At 61.5% G+C, this 26,799-nt stretch overlaps 1 long non-coding RNA gene across 1 annotated transcript; it reads left to right on the top strand.

Moving 5' to 3' along the window:
• Positions 1-3,330: 3,330 nt before the first annotated feature.
• On the top strand, positions 3,331-26,196 carry LOC144293672 (uncharacterized). Its single transcript, XR_013360924.1, has 3 exons — positions 3,331-3,739; positions 10,468-10,557; positions 26,041-26,196. It is a non-coding gene; the product is annotated as an uncharacterized LOC144293672 (long non-coding RNA).
• The last annotated feature ends 603 nt before the right edge of the window (positions 26,197-26,799 follow it).

The raw sequence follows: 26,799 nt of genomic DNA, 5'->3' as shown, positions 1-26,799 counted from the left end.
TGATGCCTGTTAAAGGAAATATGTTCCTACTCTGAGCTCTAAATGACATTTAGACATATTTTCTACTAAGATGTTTAAAGTTCTGTTTTTAACATCTAGGTCTTTAATCCATCTGGACTTGGTTTTCCAACATGGTGTGAGAAGATGCCATTACTGCCGTTTCCAGACAGCTAATCATTCCCCCCTGCCCCCAACCAACTTCATCTATTTCATAGTTCCTTTTGCCCTCAGCTGTTCTGACATGACTTTGTCATGCACCACCTACCTCGTCCCTGAGCGTGAGGTTCTGTTTCGGGGCTCCGTGTTTCTCTGGCGGGTTTGTTTCTCCTTTTGTGCTATTACCGCACTGCCTGAATTACTGAAGCTTCCCACTGAGTGCCGGCATAAGGTGGGGTGGTCCTTCCTCGCCACTCGTCTGCAGAGGTATCTCGGCTATTTGTGGCTTCTTATTCTTGGGCATCATTTAGCAAGTTTCCTTTAAAGTCCCCATTAGGACTTTGAATGGAATAGTCGAGCAGGTGGGTGGCAGTGACATCTATGCGACGTTATGCTTTCCTATCCATGAATATGGTACATTTCTCGATTTGGTGGAGATTTCTTCAGGAGCTCACAGTCAAGCCCTGTGATTTTCCCTGCAAAAGTTCTAAATGTATTTTGTGGATCACTTCCCAGGCACTTGATCGTCCTTATCCACGGATCTTTTCGCCATGCAGCTCCCCAGTCTGGTTCTGTTTATTCCCCTTTGCCCTCAGCGGAGTATGAGAAAGAGGCTGTTGGGAGCTTGCCTGAGAGGATGTTTCAGAATGGAAAGTCTGGCCCATTGCTGCTGCTTGAGTGAGCTCATCGAGCTAGTGAAGGATCTGTGCCCTGGGTCCATTTGGGAGGATGACATCTGCTCTTCTTGGAGGGGGAGCCGTGGCTGCCCTAGTGATCCGAGGAGGACCTGGTTAGGGGAGGAGCACCCAGCCGGGAGATGCCCCGTGGGAGGAAGAGAGACTTCCTGAGATCCAGGCTCGGGTCCTGGCCCTGAAGCCTACTGGCAGCCTTCCTTGTAAGTCAAAAAAATTAAAAATAAAAAGAAATTAAAAAAAAAAAGACTTACTTCTTTGCTTTTTATCAGAAAAGAGGCTCAAGGTTGACATTCACTAGAGGAACGACCTGCATGGAGTATGTGAGAGGCTTTCTTGTTTATCTGCTTACCAGCTGAGAAGGGGGAGCTGCTACGTCACTGAGTGTCTTTGACCCACAGACAGCCATGGCAGCAAAGCCGGGCTGCAGGTCATCGTGGAGCAGATGTTTCCACCCCCCTGCAGTTGTGGCTTCCTGCGCTTCCAAGTGTCAAGAGTCATCCAGGGAGCACATGTTAAGGGCATGCGCAGACCACCTCTGGGCTTTGAGCGACAGTGTGCTGCGTGTTCCCTTCAGGACACAATGCTGTCAAGAGGGGAGTGGTCCCTGCAGTGCTCACGGGAGGCCCTGGGGGCTGCATGTGGGGGGACCCCCAGCTTCCGTCTAGGGCGGCCCCCGCGGGGCCCTGCCTCAGCACAAACCCCTGGGCTGTCCCCTCTCACCACACTCTTAGCCTCATTGCAGGTTTGCTCGTATATTCCAACAAGTGGGGACTGTCGCCCAATGACAGTGGGCAGTGTTTGGAGTTCCCCGCGGGCCCGGGCGGCCCTCCCCACCGTGCTCGGGCGGCCCGCCTGGCAAGGCCTCGGGGCACCGTGGGCCGGCTTTTCTGGCCCTCCTGGGGGATCCCGGGAGGCCCTCCCTGAAGCAGGGTCTGCAGGCGGCCCCCGGCCCGGCGACGGAAGCGGCCCCGCCACGAGCCAGGGAGGCTCCGTCCTCACCCGATGCGTGTCCACCCGAAAGGAGCCTGCACGAGGCCGATAAGTCATAATCCAGAGAGGTGATGACAGTCGTCTCCATGTCCATTGATTAATGAAAACAGGGCTAGTTGGACACAGAGTAGATGGTTATAAATGGTGCTGTCAGAGAAAAATAATTATTGTATTAATAAGGAAACGGTTCAAAACCAGGCTCTCAAAAAAGAGAACTGGCAACTTAGCATCTCTGTGGGCCGGCGGGGCGGCCTCGGCGGGGTGGGGGGCACCCCCGCCCCCGCGCTCCAGGCCCCCGCCTCCAGCCCGTGTCCCTGTGAGTGCGTGTGAGCGCGTGTGCGAGTGTGGATGCGGTCGGCCTGACCCGGCTCTCGCGGGCTGCCGAGATCCGCCGGGGCGTTTGCAGGCGTCCGGGACCACTTCCAGCAGGAACGGGGAAAAACGAGCATATCTTATTGTACCTGAAACACTCTATGATATGTACTAAATATTATGACTACTCGGGGCCTTGCAATAATTGATTCACCCACACAGCCATTTAGTCTGCGAGCTGTTCGTTTTACAAATTCTACAATCTTTTAGAAATTCTTTCAGTGCGGAAGATTGCTGCCTGGCCTCAGATTCATTATGGTGATTGAATCCTCTTCAATAGAGAACGGTTTAAAGAGAGCACATGCCCGTGTGTCTCACTCAGAGCGAAGGCACATAGGTTAAAAGCTTGTCTGGGTGGCATAATTCACTGCCGCTATGCCAAACAATCACGTCTTATTGTGACCTTCATAAGATACAAAAAGGCAACAGGATGGAGCTCGGCTTTTTTTAAACCCACTCACAGATTTAGCTTCCCAACATCTGAAGCTTGGAGAATTCCTAATTAAATAACCAATTAATAATGTAGAATAGAAAAAGCTATTTTTTTTTCTGAAATGCAAAATCGTAATTAATCAGAGTACAAAAAGCTGCCTGTCTTTATATCAGAAAAATATAGACTAGGTATTTAAATATTCCAGCACACCTGAACCCTGGCCATCCGTCATTGTTATGACTTAAAACATCTCAGACTAAATTAGGTTTTGTTTGTATAGAGCAGTGAAAGTCAGATGGCTTGAATGACAAAATTAGAACATGCTCAAATCACTGAGACAAAACCGCATAAAGAGAAAGATGTGCAGGGAAAGGGCTGCCAGGATGGAGCAGAAATCTTCCACTGATTTTTTTTTTTTTTTTAAAACCACGTATCCTTGCCCACTTACCCAACCAATTGGTGTTAAGTATGAATTCCTGGCCCCCAAGCAGACATTCCAGGGAAAAATAAAAATAAAAATAAAAATAAATAAATAAAAATAATAAAAATAAAAACATTACCCCCGCCCCCTCGCCAATCGCTCCAGCAGCAGGCCTGGCTGCAGGGAAGGCGCCGCCCCCTCTGTCCGCCCCCCCCCCCCCCGGCCCCCCCAGAGGAGCTCTCTGCCTCCCCGGGGCCCCCTGGGGGGCCGTGTCCCTTGATGTCCCCGCTCGCCACCCACCAATTACTGTCCGCAGGACCCGCAGGGGCCACGAATGAGCCGGGTGCCCCCACCCCTCCGCACCCCGCACCTCTGGCACATTTATATTTTAAAAGAAAAGCGGCTTGTAGGGTTGGCGCCGCCTCCACAGTTTATACCGCGCCCGTGAGATGGCAGAGGCGGGAGTCACTGCATTTCCCAGGGAGAAAAGCACAAACCGCTTTCCCTGCGGGACGCGGGGAGCCGTCGTCGTGGGCGCTGTTGGCCCGGGTCACCCGGTGTCCCTCGGCCTCGCGGTGCGGGGTGCCGAGCTGCGGTCGCCTTGTTTTCTGAACGAGGTGCTCGTTTCCTCGCCTTGGAGCTTCTCTTGCTGGTGCTGCTCGCGGCCAGGAGGTGAGCGCGGGAACCCCCCGATAATCAGGGGGGCCCCGGGGGCGCTGTCGGGGCGTCCTCCTGGCTCAGAGGACGGCGAGGGCGGCGGGCACTGCGGCCCGGCCTCCGGGCGCTGGATTCACAGGGACCCTCACCCCGGCCCCGGCCGCCACCGGCCTCGTCCCTGGCCTTCTGTCCGAGCCACCATCACAAACCTCCTCCCATATATAATTTGCCCTCATTGTAGCCATAAATAATTTTTGGTGACAGTTTTACTGTAAGACTTTGTGCGGTGTTCTCTTATTGACAAAACCACTATGAATCAACATACATGAACACCATAAAAATGAGGGACCCGGCCGCGTAGGCTGGGGTTTCGTCAATAGGGCAGCGCATCGATCCCTGCTCCTCGCCCAGGTTGTGCAGCTGCGCCCCGCGGGTTTGGGGCCGTGCGGCTCGGGAGGAGCCCCGGGGCCCAGGCCCGGCCCAGCGCCCCGTCCGTCCCCGGCAGAGCAGGGGTGCAGGTGCACAGCTCCCAGACCGCCCCCCCATCAAGGAAGCAGGCAGAGACTCCACCAAGGATGAATCTGGAGGTGTCGAGCGGAGGGGGCGCCCCCCGCCAGGGGGGTCACCGGCCTGCAGGGGGTGGTCCCCGCGCTGGGAAGCAGCACAGGGGCGCCCGCCTGCCGCTCCCCTTCCGAACCCGGCAGCCAGGCCTGCGCGGTGTCCCGGGGCGGCCACGGCTCCCGTCTTCCGAGGGTCCCCGCTCCGCAGGGCGCGCGGCAGGGGTCTCGGGATCCCCTTGGAAGGGGCGGCGGGGCTCTGGCCCGCCCCCAGCAAAGGCTCCCAGGCCGCGTCCCCCAGCCCGAGGGGCAGGGCGGGGAGTGGCCGGGCGGGCCAGCGGCGTCCTGGCAGCTGCAGCAGCCTGGGAGCGAGCCCAGCGCATTCGAGGGCCCGACAGGAGGCCCCAGTGCAGGGGGGAGGCTGCGTGCCAGGGGCAGGGAGCTCCCGGAGGAGAGCGGGGCTGGGGTGCGGAGCCATGTGGTGGCTGCTCCGTGCCTGGGCCTCCCCACCAGCTGCCCCGGGGGACCGCGGGCACGTCCCTCGGGCCTCACCCCTGCGCTCTCCCCACCTGGACCTGGGCCATGGCCCACGGGGGCCCTTGACCCCGCAGCGCCCTGTCCTCCCCCTGCAGGCCCCCCCCCACAGTGCCCTGTCCTCCCCCTGCAGGCCCCCCCGCAGCGCCCTGTCCTCCCCCTGCAGGCCCCCCCCCACAGTGCCCTGTCCTCCCCCTGCAGGCCCCCCCGCAGCGCCCTGTCCTCCCCCTGCAGGCCCCCCCACAGCGCCCTGTCCTCCCCCTGCAGGCCCCCCCACAGCACCCTGTCTTCCCCCTGCAAGCCCCCCCTGCAGCACCCTGTCCTCCCCCTGCAGGCCCCCACCACAGCGCCCTGTCCTCCCCCTGCAGGGCTCCCCCCGCAGCGCCCTGTCCTCCCCCTGCAGGCCCCCCCTGCAGCACCCTGTCCTCCCCCTGCGGGCCCCCCCCGCAGCACCCTGTCCTCCCCCTGCAGGCCCCCTCGCAGCACCTTGTCCTCCCCCTGCAGGCCCCCCCGCAGCGCCCTGTCCTCCCCCTGCAGGCCCCCCCCGCAGCACCTTGTCCTCCCCCTGCAGGCCCCCCCCGCAGCTCCCTGTCCTCCCCCTGCAGGGCTCCCCCCGCAGCGCCCTGTCCTCCCCCTGCAGGCCCCCCCTGCAGCACCCTGTCCTCCCCCTGCAGGGCCCCCCCGCAGCACCCTGTCCTCCCCCTGCAGGACCCCCCGCAGCACCCTGTCCTCCCCCTGCGGGCCCCCCCCGCAGCACCCTGTCCTCCCCCTGCAGGCCCCCTCGCAGCTCCTTGTCCTCCCCCTGCAGGCCCCCCCGCAGCTCCCTGTCCTCCCCCTGCAGGCCCCCTCGCAGCACCTTGTCCTCCCCCTGCAGGCCCCCCCACAGTGCCCTGTCCTCCCCCTGCAGGCCCCCCCTGCCATGCCCTGTCCTCCCCCTGCAGGCCCCCCCCGCAGCGCCCTGTCCTCCCCCTGCAGGCCCCCCCCACAGCGCCCTGTCCTCCCCCTGCAGGCCCCCCCGCAGCGCTCTGTTCTCCCCCTGCAGGCCCCCCCCGCAGCGCCCTGTCCTCCCCCTGCAGGCCCCCCCCCAGCAGTGCCCTGTCCTACCCCTCAGGGCTCACGGCCCAGCTCCGTGGGTGACTGTGTGGAGGGCTGTGTTCCCCCAAATGCTCCGAGCTCCGGGGAGCAGGGCCCAGGGACTTCCAGGGGAGCCATCGCCAACTCCTCCGAAGGGAGAGGACAAAGTGGCATTTGCGCAGCAAACTGAGGGTCAGTTGTGCACCCCCAGGTGGGGTGTGGGATCGGGGCGGTGGGAGGGCGCAGGTCCCCCCGACCGGCCTGGTTCGCTCAGCAGCGTCTCCCCAGCTCCCAGGCCGCACTGGCCCAGGTGCTGGCACGCTCAGCCAAGGGGAGGCGCTCTCTCCAGAACACGCCAATCTCCCCACGTGCTGAGGACGACCGGCCCTGCCCTAGTCCCGGCCTCGGCCCCCTGACACCCTGGGGCCGGCCAGGAAAGCGGGGTTGCCCTCTAAGGGTGATCACTGGGCCTCGCGGGCTGCCCTGCGCAGCCCCCGCCCGCCGCACCTGCCCACGTGGCACCTGCCCAGGGCGCCGGCTGTGCTCCCGCCGTCCTCCTGACGTCAGCCCAGGGGACGGACGCCACCTCCTCCGCCACGCGTTGCTCACAAAGTGTAGGCAAAAGGCAGGTGTCCAATTGCTGCGGGTGAGGAAGAGAAATAATTTGGTTTCTAAATCAGGACTCGGCACCCAGGGACGGATCCCTGAAGGGCTGTGGGGCGTTTGCTCCTGCAAACGGGGGATGGCCTAGGCCCGCCCCTGGGGGACCCTGGGGGCTCCCCTCTGCTCTGGCCCCTGGTGCTGAAAGCCCGGAGAACAAGCCATCTGAAAATTAGGATTCTGTGTCGGCCTGTCAATCCCCAGAAGCACACAGCCTTTCATTAAAATCCGCCTGACATTTCTGTTATGCTCAGAAATCCCGAAGATATGCCAAGCGCCTGCTATTTGCCATCACATCCGCCTGGGAAGCGGCAGGGCCGCCAAGCCCATTGTGCCGCGATGCCCCAGGAGCTGGGCGGCCGGCTGTGCGGGCCCGGCGGGGCGGGGGCCGGGCGGCTCTCGGGGGGCTGCCCGGAGGCGGCGGGGGCCCTGGGCCTGGGGTGCACGCACCTGGGGGGACAGTGCAGCTCCTCGGCTCGCGTCGCATCCACGCTGGGGCTCGGAGCACAGGAAGCTCCCCCAGAAACGCGGCCTGCTGCTGCCGGTGGGGTCGGGAGCCCCCCTGTGCCTGGGCCCCAGGGGCTGTGGGGGCGCGGAGGCGACACGCAGGACGCGGTGACAGGGCGGCCGGGCGCCTGCGGGGGGGGGGACAGGCCGTCAATATTGGCCATTGACCCGGGGCGCCCCGAGGGAGGGCCTGTCATTTGGCCAGCACGCCAGGAGCAAATGTGCCCGAAAGGTCACGGAGCCCACAGATCGTGCGATGGGGACATGCCGCCGTGGCAGGAAGGCAGGCGGCCCCGCCAGAGGGGAAGGACCGTCCAGCCGGGTGGGACGGCCGCCGCTCGGCTCTGCAGCCACGTGCAGGGGGCGGGGAGACAAATCAGGCCCTGCGTGGGTGCGCGGCTGCCCAGGTAAGCACGGGAGCAGTGGGGGCCGTGGCGGCACCAGGCTTCCCATGGGACTGAAGAGGACCATGGCCACTGAGAGGCCCTGATCCCAGACCACAGGAGTGGCACTGGCTCTGGGATCTGCCATGATTCCGGGAGTCTGGGTGCAGGTGACACAAACCCAACTCTTGTCCCTTCACCAGAAACGACACTATATTTGTTCAAGGAACATGTTGCCTTCAGGCATGGCTGGATCAAGGCTTCTAAGCTGGGACACGAAGGTGCTGCTTTCCCCAAACATCCTTAGCTCTGCTTTCCTCTTTGTGGCTTCGTTCTCACCGGCAGCGGCTCCCATCACCTTAGCACCCCCTTAGAGGCTCCCACAAAGGTCACATGTGTCTGTCCCGAGCCAGTCCCGGGGCCGAGGTGATGTGGTGCCCTGGTTGGTCAGTCCTGGGCCGCGGAGCCTCCAACCACGGAGCGGAAAGAAGAGAATGAGGGTGGGCTGGGGTGGCAGGGAAGGGGCTTCCCCATTCACACCTGAGTTTCTGCATGTGTCCCCCAGAAATCGTACTCTTGCTGAGGCCCCCCAGCCTCGGGCAGTCGGCCCCAGCGGAGCCGGGGTTCTCGCACATCCCCCGAGCCAGGCGGAGCCCGGAGGAGCGGGCGGGCCAGCCACTGGGCTCTCATGCAGGGACACGGGTTAGTGATGCTTGGACGGGGGGACAGCTCGGAGGAGGTGATGAGGCCGTGAACGTCTGTAGCAGTCAGGACAGGCTTCCAGGAGGAGGTGAGCTGTGGGGGGACCTGGTCGGTGGACGGAGTCAGGAGGAGGGCCCCATTTTCCACCTTTGCACACATTTCGTCCAGCACAGCCTGGCTTCTGGCTCAGCCCTTTGCCTGGAGCCCAGGTGCGGCCGCGTGGCTCGCAGGACGGCGCGGAGAAGCGCCCGGAGCTCGGGGTCGGGGATGGCCTGTTCACCCGGATGGTGGGTGCTGACGAGGCCGGTGGCCGGCAGGGCGGCTGTGCGCCCCAGGGTGGCGGGCCCCACTCTGCGTTGCACCCTCCCGCCCTCTGCAGGATGAGCCACCGGGTGGCACTTGGTCGGTTTCGGTCGGGTGGCGGACAGCCGCTCGGGGACCTGAGGAGCAGGCCTCGCGGGCTGGAGCAGCCACCCTGGGCGGCCTGCGGCCGTCGACTCTCCACCAGGCCTTGGGAGGGGAGCGACTGCCGGAGGGGAGGAGCCCGGGGGGTTGGTGTCCTCGGGACGGTAGATGACGGTGAGTAAGATATGGAAGTGTGTAGGGATCCTGTGGACCACAGGGACGACAGGCCACGGCATGGGACGTCGGGGAGCTGCCGGCTTCGTTCTGTTGCTCACAGAGCAGAGGAGTGAAAAGATAAAGCTAGAAGAGGACTCTGGCCGAGTTTACAGACTTCCTCCCTCCCCTATCCATCCACTCCTCCATCCCCCCATCCCTCCATCCCTCCACCCACTATCCACCCACCCACCCACCCACCCATCCATCCACTGTCCATCCATCCATCACTGTCCATCCTCCCATCCACTATTCATCCATCCATGCATCCACCCATCCATCCACTAGCTATTCATCCTTCTGTCCATCCATCCATCCATCCATCCACCCATCCGTCCATCCACCCATCCGTCCATCCACCATCCCTCCCTCCATCCATCCATCCACACACCCACCCATGCATTGCTCCCAAGAGTTCACACACTGGGTTATGACCTTCTGAGGGTCTTGAGGAAGGGGTGCCAGAGGCTGAGGGACAGCCAAGAGTGTTTTCCAGTTTTGTTACCACTCTCTGGCCGGAGAAAGAATGGACCTGCATGAGCCAAGGGTTGTGCTGTGTGGCCAGCAAACCCTTCCATCTCACCAGCTGCCAGGAAAGAGTGGCTCTCATACCTCAGCTGGTTGATGAGATGGGGCCAGCTGGAAAAATAGACCCCAGAGCCAACCAGGCTGGATGGGTAGTGCAGGGGGCCTGGGCTCATGACTGCCCAGCCGGGTGGGTGCCCTGAGACTGGAAGACCGGAGTTCTCCACCTTCCTGCATGTGATAGACATGTGGCAGCTCCTCCTCAGTGCCAGACCCTAGAGCTACAGCGGTGGGCAAGTGGGACCCAGCCCTGTCCCCCTGGGAACTGCTGGTTCTGCGAGGGAATAGACAGACAGGACCGTCACCCCCCACCCACCCTGCACCAGGCCGCACTCACTGCCACACAGCCAGGCTCCCCGAAGGATAAGCCAGATACGCCACCTCTCCTGGTCCCCGTGTGTTGTGGGTTAGATTTTGTCTTCACCCCAAATCAAAGTGCTAATGCTCAGTGCCTCAGACCGGGACCTCATTTGCCACCAGGGTTATTGCAGATGTGATTAGTTAAGATGAGGCCCTACAGGCGCAGCGTGAGGCCTGAGTATAATGTGACTGGTGTCCCTATAAAAGGGGTAAATCTAGACACAGATCTGAAAGGAGGGAAGAGGAAGCCTGGAACAAGCCCCCCGATGGACAAGCTTGGCCGACGCCTTCATCTTGGACCTTCAGCTCCGTGAGAGAACGCGCGTCCATAGTCCAAGCCACAGAGCCTGCGGCGTTTTGCTCCTGCGTCCTCAGGAAATGGGTGCAGCATGCTGGTTGGGGGCTGGAACTGGGGTCTTCTGGGTGCCCATAGCCAGGTCCTTGTCGGTTGGGGATTCCAGACGCTGGCTGCACCCCAGGTCAGCAACGGTTCCACACACAGGATCTCCCCTCCTGCCTCAATGGCCCTCAAGGACCCTAGCTGCTCTTCCTGGTGGCAAAGGGCCCTTCGTGGGCTGCAGAGAGGCAGGCCAGAGCTCCCTGCGCCCCACCTGGGTGTCCCTGGTGGGAAGTAGGTGTGGTCGGACGGGAGCAGTCTTGGGAAGGGACACTGGCCTGTCCCTTAATAAACTGTCCTACTTACTGCCCTACTGTTTTCTAAAACATACCATTTACTTTGCAACTTCGGGCTTTGTACTTGCAGTGTCCTGGCCTGAGGTTCTTTCTTGGGATCCTTGTATCAGCAGCTCAGCCTAAACATCACCACTTCCAAGAAGGCACCCTTGACCACCAGGTAAACAGACCGGGCCTCTGGTGCCCTCCAGTAGTGTGCACAGAGGGCTCATCTCATTGCGGATGCGCTAGGGTCAAGCATTTTTGTTGTGGTTGCTGCTATGTTTTCTGTTCAGAACAGTGTCTTACATGTAACAAATGTTCAATAGATATTTGGGGATGGATGGATGGATGGATGGGAGGATTGATGGATCGATGGATGGATGGATGGATGGATGGATGGATGGATGGATGGACAGATGAACAGATGGGCAGATGGACAGATGGATAGATGGATAGATGGATAGATGGATGAGTGGGTGGATGGATGGATGGATGGATGGATGAATGGGTGGATGGGAGGATGGGTGGGTTGGTGGATGGATAGATGGATAGGCAGATGGATGGACAGATGGATGGATGGACAGATGGATGGATGGACAGATGAACAGATGGATGGGTGGATGGATGGATGGATGGATGGATGGATGGATGGATGGATGGGAGGATCGATGGATGGGCAGATGGATGGGCAGATAGATGGATGGACAGATGGATGGATGGATGGATGGATGGATGGATGGATGGATGAGTGGGTGGATGGATGGATGGATGGATGGATGGATGGACGGATGGATGGATGGATGGGCAGATGGATAGATGGATAGATGGATGAGTGGGTGGATGGATGGATGGATGGATGGATGGATGGATGGATGGGCAGATGGATAGATGGATGGATGGATGAGTGGGTGGATGGATGGATGGATGGATGGATGGATGGATGGATGGACAGATGGATGGATGGACGGACGGATGGATGGATGGATGGATGGACAGATGAACAGATGGGTGGACGGATGGATGGACGGAAGGATGGATGGATGGATGGATGGATGGATGGATGGATGGATGGACGGGTGGGTAGATGGACACTTGGGTAGAGGGATGGGCTTATACCCCAGGGTGGAGCAGAGAGTGTGGGTTGGGTTGTTGTTAAGCAGGGGTGTTTTCCGTGAGGCCCAGGGCAGGGCAAGAGGGCCGAGGGAGGGGGAGCCGATGCGCAGGGCCCTCCCTACCCGGAGCCCACTGTCCTGCCCTGGCTCTCCGAGGCCTGCAGACCCAGCCCGGCGGCCGTGGGACCTGTGCGCGAGCCCCAGCTCCCTTCCTGCTGTCCTCTGGCTCCATGGCTCCTCCGAGGGTAGCTGCTCTGGGACGAGGCAGGGGAGGGTGCTCCCCGAAAGGCTTCAGAGGGAACCCGGTCCTGGGCACGCCTCCCTCCCGCCCCGGGCCCCGCAAGCTGCCCTGGGCTGCTCCTGGACCTGCCTCTCTGAGTGGCGCCCACGGCCCAGGTGGCAGAGGCCGCAGCCTGTGTGCGCGGAGGAGGCTCTGGGGCCTGGGTTTGGGTTCCTGGGCCCGTGCCCCTGAGGGGTGCGTTTCTGCCCACGCCCACCCAAGCTCCGGCACGTCAGCCAGGGCGCCCGGGCGGCTGCCACCATTGCTCCGGCCCCGGGTGCTGGTGCGCGTGCAAGGCCACTTTGGTTGGGCAGCGGGAGTGTCCCCAGGGATGGCCGGGCGAGGGGGCTCGTGGCCCCAGGCAGAAGCCGCCACTCTCGGGAGGGTCGGGAGGGTTGTGACTGCCCAGCGCCCCACCCCAGCCCGCAGCACACGGCCCCCCGCCGGGTGGGGGCCTCGGCCGCCCTCCACTCCTTCGGGTCCAGCCTCCGAAGCTGCAGGAAAAGCCAGCTCCGGGCTTTGTTTATTTTTGGAGTTTTCACTGGCTGGGTGAGGAAGTGAGCCTTGTTAGAGGGGATTTAACTGTGGGTCACCGTGAGTTTGAGGGGCTTAGGAAGAAAGAAAGAAAGAAAGGGCTTTCCCCTTCATCCTCCCCGGAGCAGGGGCCCCTTGCTCACAAAGACCGGGCCCCTGAGCCGGGACCTCAATGCCAGCCCAGCTGGAGGGAGCCTGTTAATGGGGAAGAGCTTAAGTCATTTATGGGAACCGAGAGGGCTTTCTTAGCACCGAAAAGAAAGGCCTCCCCAGGCCGGGGTTTCCCGGGCTTTCTTCCCCGGCCCCGGGAGGGGAGGGGAGGGCTGTCCCTGTGCCCTCCGGAGCCTGAGGCCTGCGCTGCTCTCAGGGGCCTGGGGTGCCCTCAGGCCCTGTGTCCCTTTCCCCATAAGCTCTGGGGCGGGGAGCCAGGCAGGCCTCTGGGGAGACGGGCCGGGCTGTGCCACCTCCTAGACTGTGCAGACGCCCCTGGGTCTTTGCTCTGAGCCCAGGGCTGTGAAGGAGGCGGGAGGGAGCTCGGGGCCCGGCGCCCCGTTCCCTTGGGACCCAGGGGAAGCTCCGGGACCTGCCTCCCTGAGCGGCGCCGATGACGGAGTCCAGGAACCCAAACCCTGGTTCTCCCCAGAGCCGCCCCTGCCCGGCTAGGGCCCCCCCAGCAGAGGAAGCCCTCCCCCCGGGAGCTGCCGTGCGCCCCCACCTTGTCGCTCCCCCTCCCGTTTCCTCCAGCCTCCCACTCGCGGCCTCAGTCCCAAGATAGCCCTCCGTGGAGCGGATCACACCCTGGCCTCCGGAGGGTTTTATTATTATGGGAAACAGCCAAAGTGGTGAGGAGGGGGGCCCATCATCTCCTGCAACCAGATAAAATAGAAACAACTAAATAAAGCACCCTCGCTGCTCAAGGGAAAAATTCTGCTTGTCAATTATGATTTATGAGCGATTGCCAAACGGGAGCTGGCCTGCCTGTCTCGGAGGCCTGCTCTGCTTCCCCGCGCGGGGCGCTGGGCCTGGGCGCTGGGTGCGGCCGGGGTGGGGGCGGCCGGGCTCTCCTGGGAGAGGTGGGTCCTCGGCGGGCCCGGGCGGTTAACCCCGCGCTGCCTGGTGCCCCGGGCCCGGCTGCCGGAGGGAACCGAGGGGACCTGGTGCCCCCGATCTGGCACAGAGGAGGGAAGGGCATATGGACGGCGGCCACTGGCGAGGCGCCCGCGCCGGGCGCTGGCTCCGGTCCCAGTGTGAGCTTGGGACGGTGGCGGGTAAGCTCTCTATCCCTCTCTGCCCTATAAAGTCCCTGGCAGAGCTGCCCCCGCCTCCCCCAGCGCCCCGTGGAGGCCCACCGATTTGTCCTCGCCCGCGACGGCGCGGGCCAGATGGTGGGTGTTTCCAGGCCACAAAGTCCTCTGACCTTTGCACAGTTGTCGCCGAATTTCAGTAATGAAAGGGCCTCTTTTGAATACGTACAAATGAGACGTTATATTTCCATACATTTTATTTCCAGCCTCATCTGCGAATCTAATATTGACCTGGAGTTATCTGTGATGGGGAAGTTATTAATTCTGACAGATATAAGGGAGAAGCTAATATTCGCCTTTTACAAACACCTAATATTAATCTCGGGCGCTGTAAACGAGCGCGGCACGCCGGCATGGGGGAGATGACACCAGCTCGGAATTTGATAATGAAAAATGGGGAAGTTTAATTTCAGGGAATGGATAAAAATGTTTGCCCGCTGTGAGGTAGGCAGCACGGCGGCCCCGGGCGCGGCTCCCGGAGGACCGAGCGAGGCCTGGGGGTGTCCTGCCCGCCCCGGGGGCCGGGACCCGCGGGGCCTGGGCGCCCAGCACCTGCAGCTCCACCCGCCGTCCCCCAAGGGCGAGAGCCCTCCTCGGGGTCGTCCAGGGTCACCCGTGGGCTCAGGGCTCCTGGGGGTGCACGAAAGGTGGGCTCCCTGGCGGACGGGGACGTGAGGACAGACCGGGGGGAGCCAGAAGGTTCTGGTTAGCTGGGGGATCGGGCAAGATCCTAAAGTAGACGCCTTCGCCCTTGGGCCGTGCCTGCTGTGCCCCCCACTTGCCTCCCAGGTCCCCACGGCTTTCGCTATCCTGCCCCCGCCCCTGCTCCTACCTCCTCTGGCTTCCCCCCTGCAGGCCCGGCCCGAGCCCCTTCCCGAGGCACCTCTCCGAGTCCGGCCCCCGCCCTACACCTACGTCTACCCCCTCTAAGGGCTGAATGGAGCCCACAGTCCCCTGTGGGGTCCCTCCCTGGCCCCCTGGAGCGTGCACACGTTGGGCAGCAGGCCCGGGCCAAGGCAGGGAGCTTGGCTGGGCAGGGGCCTCGGGTGCAGCAGGCACATGTCCTGTACAGAGGGGACGTGGGCACCCAGGACAATGCCCACGGGGTGACGTGCCCTGAGCCAAGGCCCAAACTGCCAGCAAAGCCCAGGAGTGAAGGCAGAGGCGCTCGGGGGCGACCCTGACACCCTGGGCCGCGAGGTGACGCTTGGCGGTTGTGTAGCTCCCTACTCAGTGTCGCCTCCCACGACGGCCACGCTCACGCTTTCCGAGCGGCCGAGTCACCGGGTGTGCGTGGACCCACCCGGGGGGCACAACCCCGTGTTCCCAGCCACGGGCACGGCCGGGAGACTTGGTGACGCCCAAGGGCAGCCGTTGGGAAAGTAGCTGAGTCCCGTCGTTGTCTGTGCCGGAAGGACAGCAGTAAGCATCCATTAGACCCCTTCTGTTTGCCCAGGATGGTGCCAGGGGCCGGGCCGTGTGCAGGCCGTACCTACCCGACAGCCGACCCCAACCTGGCCCCCGGGGCGCCATCTGTTACTTCCCGGGAGGCCGATGGCGCTGGCAGCCGGGGAGCACTGTGCCCGGAGCCCTGCCCATGCCCGGGTGCGGCCCGAGCCTCCGCAGACGGGGTGGCCTTGGAAGACCCGGGGCAGCTGGGAGCTCGGGGTCCCCTCCGGGGTGAGCAGGCCTCGGCCGCGTGCTCCCCCTCGGCCCGTCCTCACTGTGGCCAAGAAGCCACGTCGCCCCGGGCTCAGGCTTCCCTGCGATGCCACCGCGGACCCGGCGTGGGGAGCCGTGCAGCCCGGTGGGTGGAGCTCTAGGCCGCGGGGCGGGTTGGGTGCCCTCGAATCGCCCGCTGCGGGAGCTGGGACGGGCCTCCGCCGGCGCTGCGTCCGTCGGTGCCCGGGTGGCAGGTGCCCCGAGACGGGGCGCGACTCGCCCGAGGCCACGCAGCAGGTGGGGGGCTGCGCAGGCGAGGGCCCGGGCCGGGCTTAGGGCTCACGCGCTGTCCGGGCTTCTCCTTGGGCACCTTCCTTCCTGCCCCGTGAACTGCGGGTCTCGGTGTTTGCCCTTCGGGAGCCTTTGAAAGAACCAAGGAGCCGCGGCTCCCCCCGCCTGCCCTTCGCCCCAACACCTGCTCACCCTCGGCCCCCACGCGTGCCGCCGGCCGAGCGCACGGTGACCCTGGGCCGCTGGGGCCGGAGCCCGTGCCCTGCGTGTGTGCCGTCGGTGCCCCACTGACAGATGCACACGCACACGCACACACACGCACGCCCTGTGCTCCCAGCAGCCCCGAGGACCGAGGGTCGGGGGTCCCGGCCTCCCGGGCTGCGTGGGGCTCTGAGGGCGGAGGAGGAGGCTGGGATGGCGACCGCTTCTCCGGCTGCGAATCACAAAGGCCCTCCGAGCATCTAGGCGGCACAGGCGGTCGCGTGAGTGAGTGTGCGAGGCTGCGGCGTGTGCACACGCACGGCAGGACGCCCGAGCAGCCGTGGTCCCCTTTGTCCTCCAGGCCCCCGGTCGTGGCGATCCTGGCCTGTGCCCACGCCTCTCCCGTGTGGTGGGTGGCGCGGGGGCGGCGGGGGGCGGGTGTCCCCTCCGCACCCGGGGCGGGCACAGCGGGGGCCCCTCCGCCTGTGGGCGGCTGCTCCCCGGGGAGCCCTGGCGGGCGGCCGGCGAGCACCGGGCGGGCATCCAGCGGCCTCTGGCCCGACCTGTGTGAGCGGAGGCCGTGTTTATTGTCAGAAAGATGACTAAGAAATCCTCGACATATCGTATCATCAGCATTATGATCGGAGAAACAACACCTACAAAATCTATTATTCATTAAGTGTAACCAATATATAATTTAAAACAGTGGGTTTTGTCAAATAATGTTAGGTCAGCATAATTTTCTGCCTATTACTAATATCTATAACATCTTTGCCTTAGTCAGCTCTATTTAAATATGCAATCATTTACAGCTTTTGAGAATATTTCTGTGCGCTCCCAATTTCCAATATTCAACTACGACAAATTTTATGCTGACATCAATAGCAAACTATTAAAGACAGTATTTCATTATTGGTTTTTCATCCCAAAAGTTATTTACAATTATATACTAAGCACTCATATTAAAGGAAACCATTTAAATGAGGTGCTATCTACTTTAACAATATGTCTGTCACAGAATGAGATTGTGTTTAAAGATTTTATCAAGAAATGGTTGTTTGCTGAGGTTATGTTTTGTCCATGAAATATGCATTTCATATCTCTTTCATTTCATTAACATAATTTAATTTGTGCTTTGCATTTTGTGCATAATACATATTTGATTTACAAAACAAATATTTCCATTAGAAAATGAATTTCATGCAGGCAAAAAAGCAGAACCAAATGATGTATTGAAGGAAAATAAGAAGAAATGAAATGCATTTTCTCAGTCTATTAAAAAATCTATGGCATTGACAGAAAGTGCACTTAGTGGTACATTTAAAAAATAGCACATATGTCAATGTATTAACAAATAGAATTGGAAATACAAATATTTCCCTATATCAAGCCAAGAATCTCTTTATTTTAATTGAGTTGATTTAAAAGCCCAACTACAATTTAATTTTTATTTCACGATGTGGGGCTGGGGCTGGTGCCGTCGGAGCTGTGTGGGGTTGGCGGTTGATGGAAGGAGATAGTTGACCTTAAAAATGGCTTTTATTGACAATGGAGAGACATGCTTGAATAGGAAGCGAAGGGGAAGCGGGCCCTTTGTGATCCGGGAGCAGGGAGGGGAGCGCGGGCAGGGCCGGCTGGTGAGCAGCTCCCGCTCCGCCGCCCCCTTGCCACCCCCTCGCCCCGGGAAGCGGGGACGAGTCTCTGCTGGCCCCGCGTGACACGGGCCGGGGGCAGGGGCCTGCAGGTGCTAGAGGCCGGGCTGCCCCTCCGCCGCTGAGGACCCTCCTCCTTGCCAGGCTGTGGCCGTGCTGTGGGGCCCACCCGTCGGGTCCGTGGTGGCGAGACGCTGGACGGCGGGGCTGATGCATCCCAGCGGGTCCCCAAGAGACACGGGGCGGGCCCCGACCCTGCATGTGCGGCCTCCCCACAGCCCAGGAGGACCCGAGGGGGCCGGCTCTCCCGGAGAGCTGTGGGATGGTGGGGGGACACCGAGGCTGGGGAGAGGACGGCGTCGTGCCGGGCGTCCGCATGGGCCACCTCGCTGGCTCCCCTTCCCTGACCCGAGCGCTCTTCCCGCAGCCCGTGCCCCATGCTTCTCGTGACTCACAGCCACAGAGCAAGGGGGCAGCCGCCGGCCGGCCGGCCCTCAGGACGCTGACACAGGGTCGGAGGGATCTCGGGGGGCCGGGGGGCTGTTGGGAAAATCCCCGGGGCCTCTCCCAGGACAAGCAGGGGGAGTCTTGGCGCCCTGATGGTCGAGGACATGCCGTTTACAAATGCAAAGGGCGGTGGTGACCCTGGGGCTGAGTGGGACTGCCGTGTACGGTTGCATGGGCTGCGCACTGAGCCGCAGTGGAGAAGCCATCCGCGTGGGTGAACATGACAGATGTGCCGCGAGGATCGTGCAGCGTGGCTGCGCTGGGGCAGGAAGGTCACGTCACACTGCCCGTGGCCACGAAGCATCACTGTCGGGGTGGGAGTGCCCCCCGTGCTCCTGCTCCCAGTGCTCCCCTGACTTCACATGCACGGCCTCGGACACACTCCCCCCTGCGCCCCCAGGCTCCGAGTCCTCCCATCGTCTGACTCTGTCCCTCTCTGGAGGCCCTGAGGAGCAGCCTGCTTACTGCTGCCCCCTGGGCCTGTGCCCTCAGGGCTCCTTGTGCCCTCGCTGCCGGGACACAGCGCCCCTGGGGCCAGACAGTCCCCACCGGTCAGACCGAGGTCTGTGTACACCGGGCCGAGGAGGAGGGGTCACCTTGCCTGTGAGAAATGCCCACAGGCCTCTGGGGCACAGGGGCCTGGGCAGGGGGCCGCGGGGTGTTGGCAGGGGGCTTCCTCCATGATCCGAGTGGGACAGCAGGGCCGGGGGCTGTGGGTGTGCTCCAAGGCCCCGGACCAGCCTGGTCCCCGCTCCTAATTCTGTCCCCCTCCTTCTCTGCCCCTTCCCCCCTTGGGCTGCCCAGGGCCCCAGGACCCCAGGACAGCGTGGCCTGGAACTAGAAAAATCCCTCCTGTTTTGACACAAAACATCACAAAACCATGGTCAAGATGGTTGGAGACGGAGGAAACCGGTCGCCTCGCAGGGGCCAGCAGGAGTGAAGAGGCCCCAGCCTGGGATTGGGTCCCCCGGTGTCGGGAGCCCAGGCACCATCAGGCCGGTCTGATGGCCCACAGCCCTGGGGACCGGGCCGTGCTGCCTGGAGGAGGCGGGGAGCCAAGGCCTTTGCGTGGTCTCCGTTGTACCAGGGAAGCTGTGGCCCCTGAGTCAGGAGGGGCGGCCACCGAGCGGCGGACACAGCGGACGATGCGCATCCGTGGCGTGCACTTCCCTCCTCTGAGCCAGACTCTGTGAGCCACGCGTGGGGTGAAGGCGAAGGCTGGCGTCCTCGTCACGGAAGAAGAGACAACGGGGGCGGGGCAGCGCCTTTGGGACTGGCTGCCACTGCACGTGCCCCGGGGGGTGTGCCCAGGCGCGGCTGAGCCGGGGCCCGCCCCGGGGTGTGTCCCTGCTGGGTCCCCAAGCCCTCGCCTCTCTGCCCAGCCAGGCGTCCGTCTCCTGAGGACCCGCGACACCTGCATCGGACACAAGGTCAACCCGCCTTGACATGATACTTAGTTTTGCTCCCAGGATGACACGTGGCTCCACGGCAGGTGCTGGGGAAACAGAGGCGTGGGACCCGGTCCCTGCCACTGGGAGCCACGCGCCAGAAGGGAATTTATCCTCAACCGATCTTAATGGTTAATTCCCTTTAAATACAACTCCCTTTTACGCATGTGACGTGTGCACAGCTGATATCGGGGCCTGGTCTCAAGCATGCGCTGGCTTCTAGCGAGAAGCCCTTTCCCTTGTGAGACCAGCTTTGTCCGTCCTGCCGCTCCACACCCTCATCCCAGCGGCTCGGGGTGGGCCCTCCCCGCTCTTTTAGCTGCTCCCATTGCATTTGGTGGTGTTTGTTTCCGTTTTTGCTTTTTTTTTTTTTTTTTTTTTTTAATGTACCATTAGGAATTTACGCTCAGGCTTCCTGCCAGAACCGTACACTCCTCTCGCAGCCACCGTACTGTCACGGCGGCCGTCCAACATTCCCATTTTATTTTTCTGGAGCGCTTCCTTCTCACGCAGCGTTTGGCTCTCTAGAAGGACGCTCCGCTCCCTTCCGCTTGGGCCTGGGGACCGACGGGGCCCCTCCAGCTTCCCGTTGCTACAACCTCCCCTTCCTCCGTTTACTCCTTCATCTTGTTGGTACACACCCTGCAGCGACTTTCTGAGAAAAGGTGCCTGGAGAATCCTTTTCTTTGTGGACTCGGCATGTTTGAAATGCTCCTCTGGACTGGCCCCATGCGGCTGGACGTAGGACCCGGGGTTGCTGTCGCTCACCCTGCCGGGGTTGAAGGCGCTTGCCCCGGTGTGGTCCGGGATCCACCGCGGCCCAGGCCTTCCCAACGTGGCCCGCCGTCCCCTGCAAGTACTGGGAGCCTGCGCGCATCCCCGCCGCCCTGAAATCCCGCCGTGAGGGGCTCCCTCCGTCTGGAAACGGCTGTCACCGCTGCCGGGATGTCTTCGCTGTCACTGCCTGCGAGGACTTCGGCCCTGGTTTCTGGGGCCAAACCCTTCTGGACTTCCTGTCACTGAGTCACCACCTCATCCTCCCACCTTAGCGGGTCTCTCCCATTCCCATCTTTGTTGCTTCTGTTCTTCCAAGGGACACACTTCACTTTAACTGCCAACTGCCCATTGACCCAAGTCCTGCTCTCACAGTTCTGATTTGAAAAACTCCTTTTCTCCTCCTCCTCCTCCTCCTCCTCCTCCTCCTCCTCCTTCTAGGGACTATTCCTTTTGTCCGTCTCCGGTTCCGGGCTCTGGGAACCATGTGTTTTCATACCTCTCTGAAGCATTAATGATAACCTCGTGGGCATTTCCTTTAAAAAAAAGAATGGTGGCAAAAAATGCATCCCACAAAACCCACCCTCCTTAACCAAATTTTAAGTGTTTTACGCTCATCGGAGGAGGCGGGTCGCAAACGGGCAAACAGTGCATGTACATCAGTCAAACTATTTTTCCGAGGTATCTGCATCGGTCCAACTCGGAAGGCGAGAGTGGCGGTTGTGAGGGGCAGAGGCCTGCGGGGGGGGAGTGGGAGGCGGAGACGGGAGCTGCTGCTGGGCCGGGAGGTTCAGGCAGGCGCGAGGAAGAAGGGGGATCGCGGGCACTCGTGTCCTGCCCCTGCACTGCCTGCTGTCTCCTCAGGCCCCGTCGGCCCCCATCTCACATTTCGGGGCCTCTCCTCAGGTGTCTGGAACCCCCCATCCCTGCGCATCTCGGGGTGAAGGGCCAGAGCACCCCGGGAGGGGTCGTGCTCAGACGGGCCCCTGGGCCTCTGTGGGGGCGATGGGGAGGCGGCCTGCCCGATTCCTGGGAACTTCCCTGAGGGGACCTGCTGGTGTTTGCCCGGGGCCCGCCTGCCCGTGAGAGCCCCCCATCTCCTGGGGACCTGGGGGTGCATGGTGGGCTCGGCCATCTGCTCCGGGGCCGGGCCTTGGGGTCCCTGCACCCTGTGAGGCTCCTTGGCCCCTGTTTCCATCGGGCTGCCCCCGTCTCTGCGGAGCTCGTTCCGCTGTCTGTGGGGGGACAGGGGCGCCCTCCCGGCTGTCCGGGCCCGGAGGTTGGGGGGCGGCTGAGGCCCGGCCGGCCCTCGGGTCGGAGGCCCGTCCACGCGGCACGCTTGGGCGGTGCTGGTGGCCCTGGTCCCTGAGGGTCCCTGGTCCCCCCCAGTTCTCACTGCGCCGTCTGCTGTCTGGCCCCGAGCTGTCACACTCGTCCTCCGCGGCTGCTGCTCTTCACAGTCCTGTGCTCCGGGGCCTCGTGCCCTTTCCCTCCCTGACTGCCTGTGGGACGCTCAGCCTGGCGCGGGGAGACGCAGAATCTCCCACGCGGGCCGGAAGGACACGAGAGCGGCCCCTCGGTGCCGGGCCCTCCCTCCTGCCCCTTGCACTCGGCTTCCTCCCGCCCCAGGAGGAAGGTGCAGGGCGACCTGACCTCCCAGCCCTGCCGGCTCTGCTGGTGGTTCCAGGGCAACCTCCACAGGCCCCGACGGAGGCTGGGCCGGGGGGCGCGGTGGGCGGGCGGCTCCGTCCAGAACCTCCACGGGCTGAACCGACACCCCCTTCCTCCCGGGCACAGCTGAGCGTCCGAGGCCCAGCACCCCGCGGTCCATTCCCCGCCCCGCAGCTCATCCCCTCCTCCTGCGCTCGGCCCCTAAGAGGGTCTGGATCCCAGCTCAGGGGCCTCGGGGGGGAAGGGACATGTGAGTGACAGTGGGCGAGGTGGGGGCCGCAGCACTTAGCTCCCACCCACCAAGATACACCCAGAACTTTTCAGTATAAACACCCACATCTGCCGGCTGTATGCCCTGTTTTAAGATACAGTACGTTCATAGAAACACGAGGTCCAATAAGGCCGAGAGCACGGTTTGCTCCTCAGTTCCCATGAGGAGGGTGACGTCGTGCGGCGCAGGGCCGGGTGGTGGGCGGCAGAGGGCAAGTGTGGGCAAGAGCCCTCGGCGCGTCCCCGCTGGGAGGAGCAGGTGTGGCAGGGCGCGCAGGCTTGGGTAACCCCAGCAGGCTCTGGGGTGCCGGATGCCCTGGGGTGACGCGGGCGGGGGCCTGGGCCCTGGGGTGGGGTGTCCCTAGACAGGGTGACGGGGGCCGGCCCTGGACCGGTTGGCTCGTGCCGCTGATCAGTATTCTGGGGGCGCGCTGGGCCTGCAAGGGACAGTCCCTGCCGATGGCAGAGCCTCAGAAGCACGGAGAGGACAGGACGTGGTTAATAAACAGCCCCTGCGGGGGGACCGGACTGCACAAAGGGTAGATGTGCGCTTGCAGGGGTGGGAGAGCTGGCCCGGGAGGCGCTGGGCTGGTGGGGAGAGCACCCCGAGTGAGTAGGACCCCAAGGGCCGGGCTGATGCGTGGGGGCGGCTGCATGGGCGGTCGGGGGGCTTCCTGGGGGGGCTGTGAAACAGCCTGAAGGATACAAGTGGGGGCGAGTGAAGGGGGCTCTCCTGGGAGCAGCCTGCAATAGGGCCGCTCTGGGCCAGGGTCCTGCTCTCCTGACTCCCTCCCCCGCCCCCCTCCTCCCCCTCCTCCAGCATCAGCCAGTCAGCGGGGGCCCAGGTATGTGTCAACGGGCCACTAAGAGGTACCCAGCAGCACCCCCTGCCCCCTCCCTGCTGCCATCACCCTGGCAACAGTGCATCCCGGCAGGGGACACCCCCCACCCCACCCCCGGCCTCTGGGTGCACAGCAGGTGCGAGGGGCGGGGGGCGCTGGGGACAGAGGGGCCTCGGGCTGCTCATCCTGGTGGAGCACCCGGGCGGGGGTCCGGCCCCACGGCTCCCGCCCGCTGCAGGTCCCGGCGCCCTCGCGGAGCCTCACTCAGGGGAGGGGCCTCCTCAAGTGCCACCTGATGGCGGGAAAATAAAAGCGGTGATTTAGAGGCCACCTCCACTCGACGGGCTTCCTTCGCCGAAGACGCTCAGCTAATGAACCTCAAGCAGATTCATGGCTGTGTGTGAAGTCGACGGGGTCCTCACTCCGCGGAGACGAGCCGCATAAATCTTTGTTTTTAATGTCTAATGATATGTAAAATATTTAAATTTGCAACTCAGAATTATTAAGCTGCCAAGGTTTTTTGCCTATTAAAGTGTATTCTCGTCTGAGAATTTATGGGGCGCCCTGTGCCCGCCGCCAGCCCCCGTTAGGGGACGGAGGTATAGATTTGTGGTCTCCTACTGTAAAAAACTTCAGGATCGTCTGACCCTGTAAACTGAAAATTCATGTCTCTCGCCCGGGGACAAATGCATTCTTTGTAAAGGCGGCCCATGGCCAGCCTTGGGCTCATGTTAGTTTATTGTCACTGGTTGATAACGTTTAATGGAAAAGATACAAGAGTGCCAAAGAATTTTAATTATTTTTGTGATAAAGTTATATGTTCGGCCTTGAAAAAGTAGAGATAATGCAGGGATTCATTATTATTCCCACTGTGTTTAAACAGACGACACAGAATGCAAACAAAAGCAGATGAAATTTGAAAAGTATTATCAATATTGCAGATAGCAGATGCCCTTTCGAATCAGAACAAGCATATCTTCTATAGCAACTTTATGGTTGAGTAGTTTATTCATTTCTATTAGAAGGTTGTACGTTTCTAAAATATGTAGATGGTATCTAGAAAAACCAACCAACCAGACGGGTCATTCTGCTTGTTTTCCTAAATTTATTATTTCACTTCTGCAGGCCCGATCCGAGGGGCATTAACATGGGAGCGGAGTCTCATTGTGTCAAATTCTATCTCGCGCGTGACCTTTGGCGGGCTTGGCGCTGGTGTGGAAAGGAGATCGGAGCGAGGGGTCTGGACCACGGCGGAGTCTGCGTTGGGCTTGATCTGGGCGGCGGGTGTGAGGCCGGCGTCGGGGCCCGCCTGGCTGTCCCTCGAACTCCCTTATCCTCTGGGCTTCTCTGGGCGCCCGACGGAGGGAAACGAGTCCAGGAGCAAATGGCGAGTGTCCCTTGCCACCCGTCCCCCTCCGAGGGCCGACCCACCCCCCTAGGTTTCGCCATGACACCTAAAAACGGATCCGACCCCTCTCATGGGCTGCAGTCCTCCTGCCGCTGGGGCCGCCCGGGCTCCAGCTGGATCCTGAGGCTCCTCCGGCCACCCCTGGGGGGCCGGGGCAGATGGCCTTGGCGACCCTGTTCTGATTTTCTTTTCTGAGAGATGGATCGATTCTCGTTCTCACGTTCACTCAGCAGGGTAGCCTGGAGCCTCAGCCTTGCAGCCAGGACCTCGGGCTCCAGAGGAGCCGGGACGTGGGCTGAGAGGCCGCTGGGGCGGGGAGCATCCCTCCCGTGAGGTTATAGGGTCGAGGAAGCTCTCAGCCCACTTAGTGCTCGGTAACTGTGAGCTGCGATCATTATCTGCATCGTTGTTTTCTTCCACTGATGGCTCCTGGACGCGTAGGGGATCGCTCTCCCTCTCCCTCTGCCTCTCCCCGCTGTTGGCTGACCGGGGCCCCTTCTGTGGCTCCCTCCGGGTTGAGGTTGCTTTGAGGCAGCCCCAGGAGTGTGACAGCCACTGGCTGCGTCTTAGAGGGAGGCCGTGACCCACGGAGGTGCAGGGCTGGGGACCCGAATCCCCAGGTGCTCGGAGCTGGGGCGTCTTGGCCACAGAGAGGCTGTGAGGACAAGCCCAGGCTCCGGGGCACGCATTGCGCCTGGCTGGGAGCCGACAGCAGGGCGTGAATTAACCGGCGCTTTCAGGAAGCCGTACCTGGCGGCGAGCGGCTTCCTAGAAGGGACTTGCTCGGAGACGGGACGCTTCCAGAAACAAGGCGCGTGATAAGCCAGGAGCGACTGCAGCATCCCTACTGCGTGCTCCGGCCACGATGCAATCGCGTTAGGGATTAAAAGCGAAAGGATAGCGGGAAATTGTGTTTGGAAGCTAAATAGCATTTGAAACAGAAATAATAAATCAGGAAAACCCGCAATGGAAGGATCCTGAAGATGCTACACGTCAAAACGAGTGGGTCACGGAGAAGGCCGTGAGTACATAGCGGGAAATTTATGCCTTTTAAATATATTTATCAGGAAATAAGAAGGGTGGATGACAAATGGGCTTGGCGTTCAACCGTAGAGACCGGAAAAAGCGCAAAACCCCAAGAAATAAGGAAGTGGTACGGATAAGGTCAGACGTGCGTCAAGCAGAGCGGACTGACCAAGACACGGATGGCTTCTTGCAAAGATTAGCAAGGGACAAGGGACGAGGGACAAGGGTCGGTGCAGGCAGGACACAGCACAGCCCGAGGAGGCCTCTGGATGACGGGGGTGAGCCAGGGGCACCCGAGGCTCCCAAGCACCTGCCGGGACCGGTTCCCCCGGACAGTCCCGCTTCCTGCCCGTCGTCCCCTCATAATTATGAATGTCACGTCCTTTCATCTCGAAGTGTCCTGGTTTGGAAGGTGACATCACGGGCGCCGGCGCCAAGAGCCACATGTGGCGACCGAGAGCTGGAAATGCGGCTCGGCCACACGTGCTGGGCTGTGCTCGCGCACCGGCGGCGGCTTTGGAAGACTTAGTATGAGACAAAGGTGGCAAAATAGCTCAATGGTTTTTTTTTTTTTTTTTTTTTTTTTTTACGCTGATTACCTGTTTAATAATCTTTGGACATTTTGGGTTAAATCAAGCACATTTTTTAAAAAAGATTTTTATTTCTTTATTCATGACAGACACATAGAGGCAGACACGGGCAGAGGGAGAAGCAGGCTCCGTGCAGGGAGCCCTACGTGGGACTCAATCCCCAGACCTGGGGTCACGCCCTGAGCTGAAGGCAGGCGCTCACCACGGAGCCACCCAGGTGCCCCCAAATCAAGCACATTATTAAAATGCATTTCACCTGATTCTTGTATGTGGCTGCTGGAGAACCGGAACTGCCTATGGGCTGACATTCTATTTCGGTTTTTCTTTTATTTTTTAGAGAGAGAAGGAGCGCATGTGCCTCGAGCGTGCCTGCGGGGAGGGCGAGCATCACAAGCAGGCCACACTCTGAGATTTTACCCCAAGGACCTGCCCCCTAGGTCCCACCCCCCCATTCGCCCCCAAGGCCCACTCCCCCAAGATCTTGCCCCTGAGGTCCCACCCCCGAGGTCCTGCCCCCCAAGATCTCACCCCCAAGGTAACGCCCCAAGGTCCTGCCCCCTGCATCATGCCCCTGAGGTCCCACCCCCCCAACTTGCCCCTGAGGTCCCACCCCCGAGGTCCTGCCCCCCCAAGATCTCGCTCCCTCGAGGTCTCACCCCTGAGGTCCTGCCCCCCAAGATCTCACCCCCAAGGTACCACCCCAAGGTCCTGCCCCCTGCATCGCGCCCCTGAGGTCCTGCCCCCCCAACTTGCCCCTGAGGTCCCACCCCCGAGGTCCTGTCCCCCAAGATCTTGCCCCCGAGGTCTTACCCCTGAGGTCCGCCCCCCGAGGTCCTGACCCCCACATC

Source organism: Canis aureus, chromosome 1 (assembly GCF_053574225.1).
Source record: "Canis aureus isolate CA01 chromosome 1, VMU_Caureus_v.1.0, whole genome shotgun sequence".
Lineage (NCBI taxonomy): Eukaryota > Metazoa > Chordata > Mammalia > Carnivora > Canidae > Canis > Canis aureus.
This window is presented reverse-complemented; position numbering and strand designations above follow the sequence as displayed.